Source organism: Macaca mulatta, chromosome 1 (genome assembly GCF_049350105.2).
Source record: "Macaca mulatta isolate MMU2019108-1 chromosome 1, T2T-MMU8v2.0, whole genome shotgun sequence".
Taxonomy (NCBI): domain Eukaryota; kingdom Metazoa; phylum Chordata; class Mammalia; order Primates; family Cercopithecidae; genus Macaca; species Macaca mulatta.
Window position 1 is genome coordinate 214,998,485 of NC_133406.1, and position 8,785 is coordinate 215,007,269.

An 8,785-nucleotide genomic window follows, 5' to 3' on the forward strand; every position below is an offset into this window, starting at 1 on the left:
TTCTGAGCTAGGCCAGGGGACACGGCCCTGAGTAAGAGTAATCATAGCTGACACTCATTGCACTTACCCTGTGCCAAGCATCTCTCGTTTGTATTAGCTCATTTCATCCTTGCCCCAACCCTAGGAGGGAGAAACTGTGATGATCCACATTTTACAGTTGAGAAAGCTTGAGGCCCAAGGAGCTTAAGTAATTTGCCTAAATTCCCGTGACTTAGCCAGGACTTGGACCCAGGTAGTACACTCCTGTAACCACTGTACCATTCCAGCTCCCAACAGGGAGGGAGACAGACGCGTCCCCACCCTCCAGAGCTCACTGTCCTGGAGAAGACAATTACAGAACTAGGCAATTGCAGGCAATTACAGAATGAGGGGAGGGTACCCTGAGAGTACACAGAGGGGCTGCCCAGCCCAGGGGGCCAGAGAAGGCTTCTGAGGAAGTGATACCTACCCTAAGACCTGAAAGAGAGCAATCTGGTTTGTAGAAAAATCCTGTGGCTGGCTGTCTGGGGACAGACAGGAAATGGCAGGATTGGATGCAGGGACAGCTTTTTGACTGGTCTGTCACCCCACAAGTCTCTCATTCATTCAACGGCTATTTAATGAACCCCTACTGTGGGGCCAGGCAGGTCTTAAGGGCAGTGAGCAAAGCAGAAAAAATCTTGCCCTCCTGGCACTTACCCTCCAGGGAGGGGAAATAGGCAAGAAACAAAATGAATAAATATCTTATGCTATTTGACAATAACTGCTGGGGAGATGGGATGGGTTGCAACGTTAGACAGAAACACAGGAGGCCTCATCAAAAAGCTGGTATTTGTGGCCTGGTACGGTAGCTCATATTTGTAATCTCAGCACTTTGGGAGGCTGAGGTGTGCAGATCACTTGAGGCCAAGAGTTCGAGACCAGCCTAGCCAACAAAGCAAGACCCCATCTCTACTAAAAATACAAAAATTAGCCCAGCGTGGTGGCGCATGCCTATAATCCCAGCTACTTGGGAGGCTGAGACATGAGAATTGCTTGAACCCGGGAGGCGGAGGTCACAGTGAGCCGAGATCACGCCACTATACTCCAGCCTGGGCGACAGAGCGAGTCTGCCTCAAAAAACAAAACAAAACAAAACAAAACAAAACTGGCATTTGTGTAAATTTCTGAGAAGGTGAGGGAGTGAGTGAAGAAGTATATTTCTAGTGGAAAATAGCTCCAGGCAAGAGGAACAGCCGGGCCACAGGTTCTGAGCCAGGAGTGTGCCTGCCACGTGATGGGTACGCTCTGACCTTGTTTTCACAGCACGACTCAGGCTCCAGGGAAGAGGCTGGCTGTAGGATCAGGGACACCAGCTGTGAGCCCTGCTGGGCCAGTCTGTAGTGCAAGTGAGCCACGGCGGTGACTGGGACCAGGATGGCGGGGTGGGATGAATGAGAAGTAGTTGGATTCTGGGTATATTTTAAGCCAGGACAAATTGCTGATAGATTAGATGTGAGGTCCGGCCTGCACCACAGACAGGGTGGAGTTGTCATTAACTGAGATGGGGAAAACTGAGGGGAACAGTTTTGGGGAAGAAGCTCAGGAGTCTGTTCTCATACATCCTTCTCATCCCCAGCAATAATAAAATAAATGTCCAGGCTGGGCACAGTGGTTCACACCTGTGATCCTAGCATTTTGGGAGGCTTAGGCAGGAGGATCCTTTGAGCCCAGGAGTTTGAAACCAGCTTGGGCAACATAGAAAGTCTTCGTCTCCACAAAAAAAAAAAAACATTTAATTGGAACTGGTGGCTCATGCCTGTAATCCCAGCTACTTGGGAGGTTGAGGTAGGAGGATTGCTTGACCCCAGGAATTTTAGGCTGCAATGAACTATGGGCGCCACTGCATTCCAGCCTGGGCACAAGAGGAAGACCCCATCTTTAAATATATAAAACAAATATAAATAAATAAATAAGCCAGGCATGGTGGCATGCACCTGTAGTCCCAGCTACTCAGGAGGCTGAGGTTGGAACGTCAGCGGGAGAATCTCTTGAGCCCAGGAGTTTGAGATCAGCCTAGGCAACATACAAGACTGTCTTTATTTTTTTAAGGATATATATATATATCTCCAACAAATACCTGTTGAATGAGTGAAGGAATGGAGGGATGGACAAAGCTGAGATGGCTAGAAAGCCAAGCCCAGCTGGTTTGGGGTTTGGAAGAATACCTAATCCCGTTCTATTAATAGCTCTATGCGTCCCCCACCCCAGCCCTGGGCTCCCTGGCTGGCTCCTGCCCATGCCCATATTTGTGCACATACTTAAGCCTTCTCCTACCTTCATCCCTGTGGAGGAAGCTTTCAGGCCAGCTGGAACCTGGACTTGTCTAGCCTGCGATTCACATGGTTGCCCTGGGGCTTGGATGGAGGAAGAGAAGGCAGGGGCACCCTGACAGGCAGGACTGAGGTCAGGGATCTGCCAGGGGCCTCCATCGGGCTTTTCAGTGCTCAAAAAAGCCACCAGGAGCCCCCATCCTATTCCTGAGCTCTGATCAATGGGACAGAAACGAACACTTTGGGCGATGGGAATGAGCCAGAGCAGGAAGGAGAGGATAGCACTGAAGGGGAGGAGAGGGCCTGGCCTCGGGTGCAATGGAAGAGGCTTCCTGGAGGAGGCAGAGGACTTGTCTCTTATAGCACAGGGTCGAAGCAGGCATTTGTGTGAATTTGAGGACACAGATGCCTCTGGAGGCATCTTGGAGCTCTGAGCACTGCAGCTTGTGTCACAGCTGTGGTGGTGTCACAGCTGCCTGGAGGCTGCCTGGACATAGGGGTGCTTCCTGCCTGAAGCACCAGGTGTCATATTGGCTAGGACGCCCAGGCAGAAAATGGGAGCTAACAGTACCATGTTTCACCCGAAGCGTTTCCTCTCTGCACCCTCCTTGGCCTTCCTTCCTTCCCTCCCTCCCGCTTCAGGCTGGGCCTGAAATCTCCGGAAGGAATGGCTTTGGTCCTCAGAGGAAGGGACTCAGCACTGTGAGTGCTGTGGTTAAGAGCACAGCTCAAGTGCTCTCAACAAGCCGTGTGTTCCTGTGGAGTTGCTTCACCTCTCTGTGCTTCTGTTTCCTATCGGCAAAATGGGGATGCTAATAATAGCTCCTTCCCTGAAGGCTTGCTGGGAAGGAGATTAAAGAAATGAGGTAGTGAGTGTGTAGCATTCAGCACACCATGCCTGGTGTGGAGCAGGCGCCTAGCAAATGGCATCCTTTTGTCCCTCCTCAGACCTAGGGAGGTGAGGTGACTTGCCCAAGGGGTGCCGAGGTATCCATCTGGGTGGATCCAGACCAAGACTTGGGCTTCCCCCTCCCTGTTTCTCTTGCTGCACCTCCACCTCCATTCAGGAAGAAAGAAGATACTTGGACTCCAGGAAATGATCACCGTGGAAACCCATCTGCTGCTTCTTGTCTACGGCTGTTTGTTCCTGCAGCTCTGGGCTGCCTGAGTGTCTCACTGCAGAATTAGCAAGTGCGGAGGCTGGAGGTTTCCAGAGGCACTGAGGTCACAGCTCTCACTTGCTTGAGTCAGATAACCATAAGCCATGATGAATCCCAAGACTCTGCAATATCAGTCAACTCCAGCAGATGCTTCAGTCCGCCCCTGTAGACCCCCCACCCCCACCAGGATGCAGAGCAGTTCCTGGACCCCACAGGGTGCAGGGCCAGGGAAGCCATCTGGGGGACCTGGGGATGGGGGTTGGGGAAAGCAGGTTCTAGCCTCTGCTCCTCTTTTAGGCATGGCTGTGTGACTTTGGACAAGTCACACCCTTTTCCTGGGCCTTCATTTTCTTTTTCATTTTTTAAAAATTTATTTTTTATTTTAAAATTTGTTTTCGAAACAGGGTCTTACTCTGTCACCCAGGCTGGAGCGTACAGGTGCAATCACAGCTCACGGCAGCCTCAAACTCCTGGGCTCAAGTGATTCTCTCACCTCGGCCTCTTAACACACCGGGACTACGATGTGAGCCACCAGAACTGGTCCCGGGTTTTTCTTTTCTTTTTTAAGACAAAGTCTCTCTGTGTCGCCCAGGCTGGGGCGCAGTGGCACGATCTCCAGTCACTGCAAACCTCCGCCTCCCAGATTCCAACGATTCTCCCACCTCAGCCTCCCGAGTAGCTGGGATTACAGGCACCCACCACCAGGCCCGGCTAATTTTTGTATTTTTGGAAGAGACGGGGTTTTGCCATGTTGGCCAGGCTGGTCTTGAACACCTGACCTCAGGTGATCTGCCCGCCTCAGCCTCCCAAAGTGCTGGGATTAGAGGCGTGAGCCACTGCGCGCAGCCTCGGGCTTTCGTTTTCTTATCATCAACCTAAAGTGGTAGCAGAACTAGGCTTTTCAGAGCAAAAAGATCTGAAATTCTTACTCAGAAGTAATCCTGACACAGCTTGGTAGGTCAATCCTTCCATTTCCCATCCTGTCAACATGACTTTGTTAAGGAAAATTTTGTAAAGCTTAGAAGTGAAGCAATGAGGAGCCTGTGTAGCCTTAATCCTCCCACTGGGGCATTGCATAACAAGCCCTCAAGTGTCGTAGGACTCCCTAAAGGGGAGTAACTTTGACTTTTTTTTTTTTTTTGGAGACAGGGTCTCGTTCTGTTGCCCAGGCTGGAGTGTGCAGTTGTGCGATCATGGCTCACTGCAGCCTTGACCTCCCAGGCTCAAGTGATCCTCCCACCTCAATCTCCTGAGTAGACAGGACTACAAGCCCACACCACCACACCTGGCTAATTTTATTTTATTTTATTTTACTTTTGTAGTGACGAGGTCTTTCTCTATTGCCCAGGCTGGTCTCCAACTCCTAGGCCAAAGCCTCATCCTCCCAAAGTGTTGAGATTATAGGCATGAGCCACTGTGCCTGGCCTTGTTTGAGTTTTTACTCCCTATGTATTGGGGTCCAAACTTTTTTTGTTTTGTTTTGTTTTTGTTTTAGACGGAGTTTTGCTCTTGTCGCCCAGGCTGGAGTGCAATGGCGTGATCTCAGCTCACTGCAACTTCTGCCTCCCAGATTCAAGCAATTCTCCTGCCTCAGCCTCCCAAGTAGCTGAGATTACAGGCGCCCGCCATTATGCCTGGCTAATTTTTGTATTTTTAGTAGAGGTGGGGTTTCACCACATTGGCCAGGCTGGTCTCGAACTCCTGACCTCAAGTGATCCACCCACCTCGGCCTCCCAAAGTGCTGGGATTTCAGGCATGAGCCACCGTGCCCAGCCTGGCCCAAACATTTAATAAGTCTGAGAACTATGGTGCTAATGTATAGAAAACAGATAAGTTATAAATGATTTTTGTCCAACAGTGATACAAATGACTTCTGACCAATAGAGATCACCCCTAAAGGTTCTAGTTCAAGCACTATAGAGCATTTCCCAATTTGGAATCTAGCAATCTTGTTCTGGCATTCCCTGTGCCTCCTCGACTCCTATCACTGGGTTCTCTGAACCAGCTCTGTCATTCTGAGATCTGGCTCATGAATTAGTGAAATTAACAACAGAGACTTGTGCTTACTGTGTATTTGTATGATTTTTTTTTTTTTTTTTTTTTACATTTAGAGGATTATAATTTGGGAGCTCACCGAGCCTCATTTTCCTCTTTTGTAAAATAGGGAATTCAAGGGAGAGGTTGAATATGTGCCAGGCACTACTGAGCTCTTTAGATCCAGAATTTCATTTAAGCCTCACAACAACACTGCCAGGGCAGATGGCTATTCCCCCGATTTTACAGATGAGGTTCAGAGAGGTGAAGTGATTGCCCCAAGGCCACACAGCCAGTGAGTAACAGCCTGGATCTGAGCTACTGCATCACAGGGGGCTGATTCCCTCCTCACAGGCTTACCGTGGGACTCGCTGGATGAGATAAAGGTGGAAAAGTGCTTGGCAAACTGTACAGGTAGATACACAAGTGATCATTGTAGTCAACCCGAGCCTACCTTGCCTTACCTTTCCCCTCATGCCACCTTGCCTAAGACCAAGTCTAACTCTAATTAATGTTGTCCCAGACCCAAATGGACCTCCACTGGGATAACACCAGCTTCAAGAGGCTACAGAAGAGAACTGAAGCCAGAAAATGAGACATAGGATTTATTTGAGGAGACTTACATACAGGGTGGTCCCATGGTGGCAAGCTGGACGGGAGAACCACAACTGCTTGCAAAAATAAATGCAGTTTATATAGCATCCTCGGCCAGGCATGGTGGCTCATGCCTGTAATCCCAGCATTTTGGGAGGCTAAGGTGGGTGGATCACGAGGTCAGGAGTTCGAGACCAGCCTGGCCAATATGGTGAAACCCCATCTCTACTAAAAACACAAAAATTTGCTGGGCGTGGTGGCAGGTGCCTGTAATCCCAGCTACTTTGGAAGCTGAGGCAGGAGAATTGTTTGAACCTGGGAGGCAGAGGTTGCAGTGAGCCAAGATTGCGCCATTGTACTCCAGCCTGGGTGGCAGGGCAAGACTCTGTCTCAAAACAAACACACACACACACACAAACAAACACACACACACACACATATATATGGTATCCTCACATAGCACCCTCCCTCAGCATTCTTCACGTGGCAGCTCTCGTTTCTTCAGTTATTGCTGTCAGGTGCATCAACCATACACCGGCCACCCCTAAACACCACCCAGGGTCTCTCCCTCTGGGAGGTGGGTCTCTGCTTCCTCTAGAGTGAGTTTCTGTTATCCAGAGAAAGCCAAGGGGGATTAAGGTGACCAGGTATCCCTGGTCCATCCCCTCACACACAGGACCTTGTTCATACCTCAAACTGCAGGTTGAGATTTTAGTCCTGGCCACTCCTTCGGGGGTTGTATTCCTGGGACAGCGGTCTGGGGAACATCCCATATTGCCGGGACAGGGGTCTGGGGACAAGTCAAGTGAAGTAAATTTCAAACCCTGATCCTGAAGTCATTCTATGCCATCCTCCTGAATGTCTCACCTGAATTGGACCCATTTGAAGGCTACAGAAGCCGTGCTCAGCCTCCCTCAAGTTAGTTTCTGGACCCTTCTAGAGCAGCCCACCTCCGAACACTTCAGCTCTGGGTAACAAGGGGTTAATGCAAGGAGCCAGCTTGGCAAATGTTTACCTAACAGGCAGGCTGCTGCCAACCCCAGGTAATTAACAGCCTGCTTTCCAAAGCTCAGACAGGAAGGTTTCTTTCTCCTCTCCTCCTTTTCCGGGGATGCCTCTTGGCAGAGTGAACGCAGCTTTCTGTTGGCTCTTTGAGAAGACGCCCAGCAGAGGTGGGAGCTGAGGGCAGGGATCAGGCCTGGAGGGAAGCAGGCCCAGAGCTGGGCACCAAGGAGGAGATGAAGGGGCCTTTGTCCCATTTCTCTCTGAGTCTTGGCCCCATCTTGGGAACCTGGCCCCAGACTGCCATTCTTGAGTATATGATAATTGCTGCTATAATTGATGGAGCCCCTGCAAAGGCTGGGACCCTTACATACTTTGCCTCACTTAACTTTCACAACTACTAGAAGAGCAAGGCCCTCTTATCTCTGCTTTCAGATTAAGGAAGGGAGATACAGGACGATTAAATCACTTGTCTAGGCTGGGCTCAGTGGCTCATGCCTGTAATCCCAGCACTTTCAGAGGCCAAGACAGGCAGATCATGAGGTCAGGAGTTCGAGACCAGCCTGGCCAACGTGGTGAAACCCCGTCTCTACTAAAAAAAAAAAAAATTAACCAGGCCTGATGGCGGGCGCCTGTAATCCCAGCTACTCGAGAAGCTGAGGCAGGAATCGCTTGAACTCAGGAGGCGGAGGTTGCAGTGAGCAAAGATCACGCCATTGCATTCCAGTCTGGGCAACAAGAGTGAGACTCCATCTCAAAAAAAAAAAAAAAAAAAAGAAATCACTTGTCTAGGGTCACCCAACCAGTGTGGGGTAAAGCCCATACTTGAACCACAGTCTTTCTGGCATGAGATCTGCTGGATTTTTTAACTTTCCCTTATGGAAGAAAAAGCAGTGGATTTGTTCAGTACCTACTATGTACTGGACACTATGTTGGACACTTTATGTTTACCTCTAATCCTGGAGGTGTCATTTCCTTAAATTGCTTTAATAAGCTATTAGCATCAGAAGAGTGAGATAGTCACTTGAGCCCAGGAGTTTAAGACCAACCTGGGCAACATAGTGAGACCCCCTATTTCTAAAAAAAAAAAAAAAAAAAAAAAAAAAGAACCAAAAAGAAAAACTGGCCTGGCATGGTGGCACGTACCTGTGGTCTCAGCTACTTGGAAGGCTGAGGTGGCAGAATCACTTGAGCCCGGGAAGTTGAGGCTGCAGCGAGCTGTGATTGTACCCTTGCACCCCAGCATGGGTGACAGAGCTAAACAAAAAAAAAGAAGAGTGAGATAGTGCAGTTCCTAACTAGGGGAGGAGGCATAAATGTGAATCTCAGAAATAAGAATAGAATGAGCCTCAAGTTGCTTCTTGTAATCTGAAAGGCTCCTTGTTGGATGGTCATCAGCCTCATCTCCAAACAAACCTTGAAACCAGCCTCGCTCCCACCTCCCCTGCCCTCACCCTAAGCTAAGCCACCCTTACTCACCGGGGATCATTGCATTGGTCTCTGGTCCCTGCTTTCCTCTCTTCTTACTAAAGTACTTTCTCCTTCCAGCAGCCAGAGGATCTTGGTAAAATATAAGCCCACTCCCTCCTTGGCTTTGACCCTGTATTAACCATGTCTTTTTATTGCCTGTATTTTAATGCTTTGTCACTGGGACCTTGCTGACCCTGGAAAGACCGCCCCTCCCAGAGCTAGCCAGTTCCTAGC

General features: G+C 49.6%; 1 long non-coding RNA gene across 1 annotated transcript; it reads right to left on the bottom strand.

Moving 5' to 3' along the window:
• Positions 1-6,767: 6,767 nt before the first annotated feature.
• On the bottom strand, positions 6,768-8,785 carry LOC144335176 (uncharacterized). The gene is made up of 3 exons (XR_013405701.1): positions 8,561-8,785; positions 8,228-8,338; positions 6,768-6,869 (listed from the first exon to the last, which is right to left on the bottom strand). It is a non-coding gene; the product is annotated as an uncharacterized LOC144335176 (long non-coding RNA).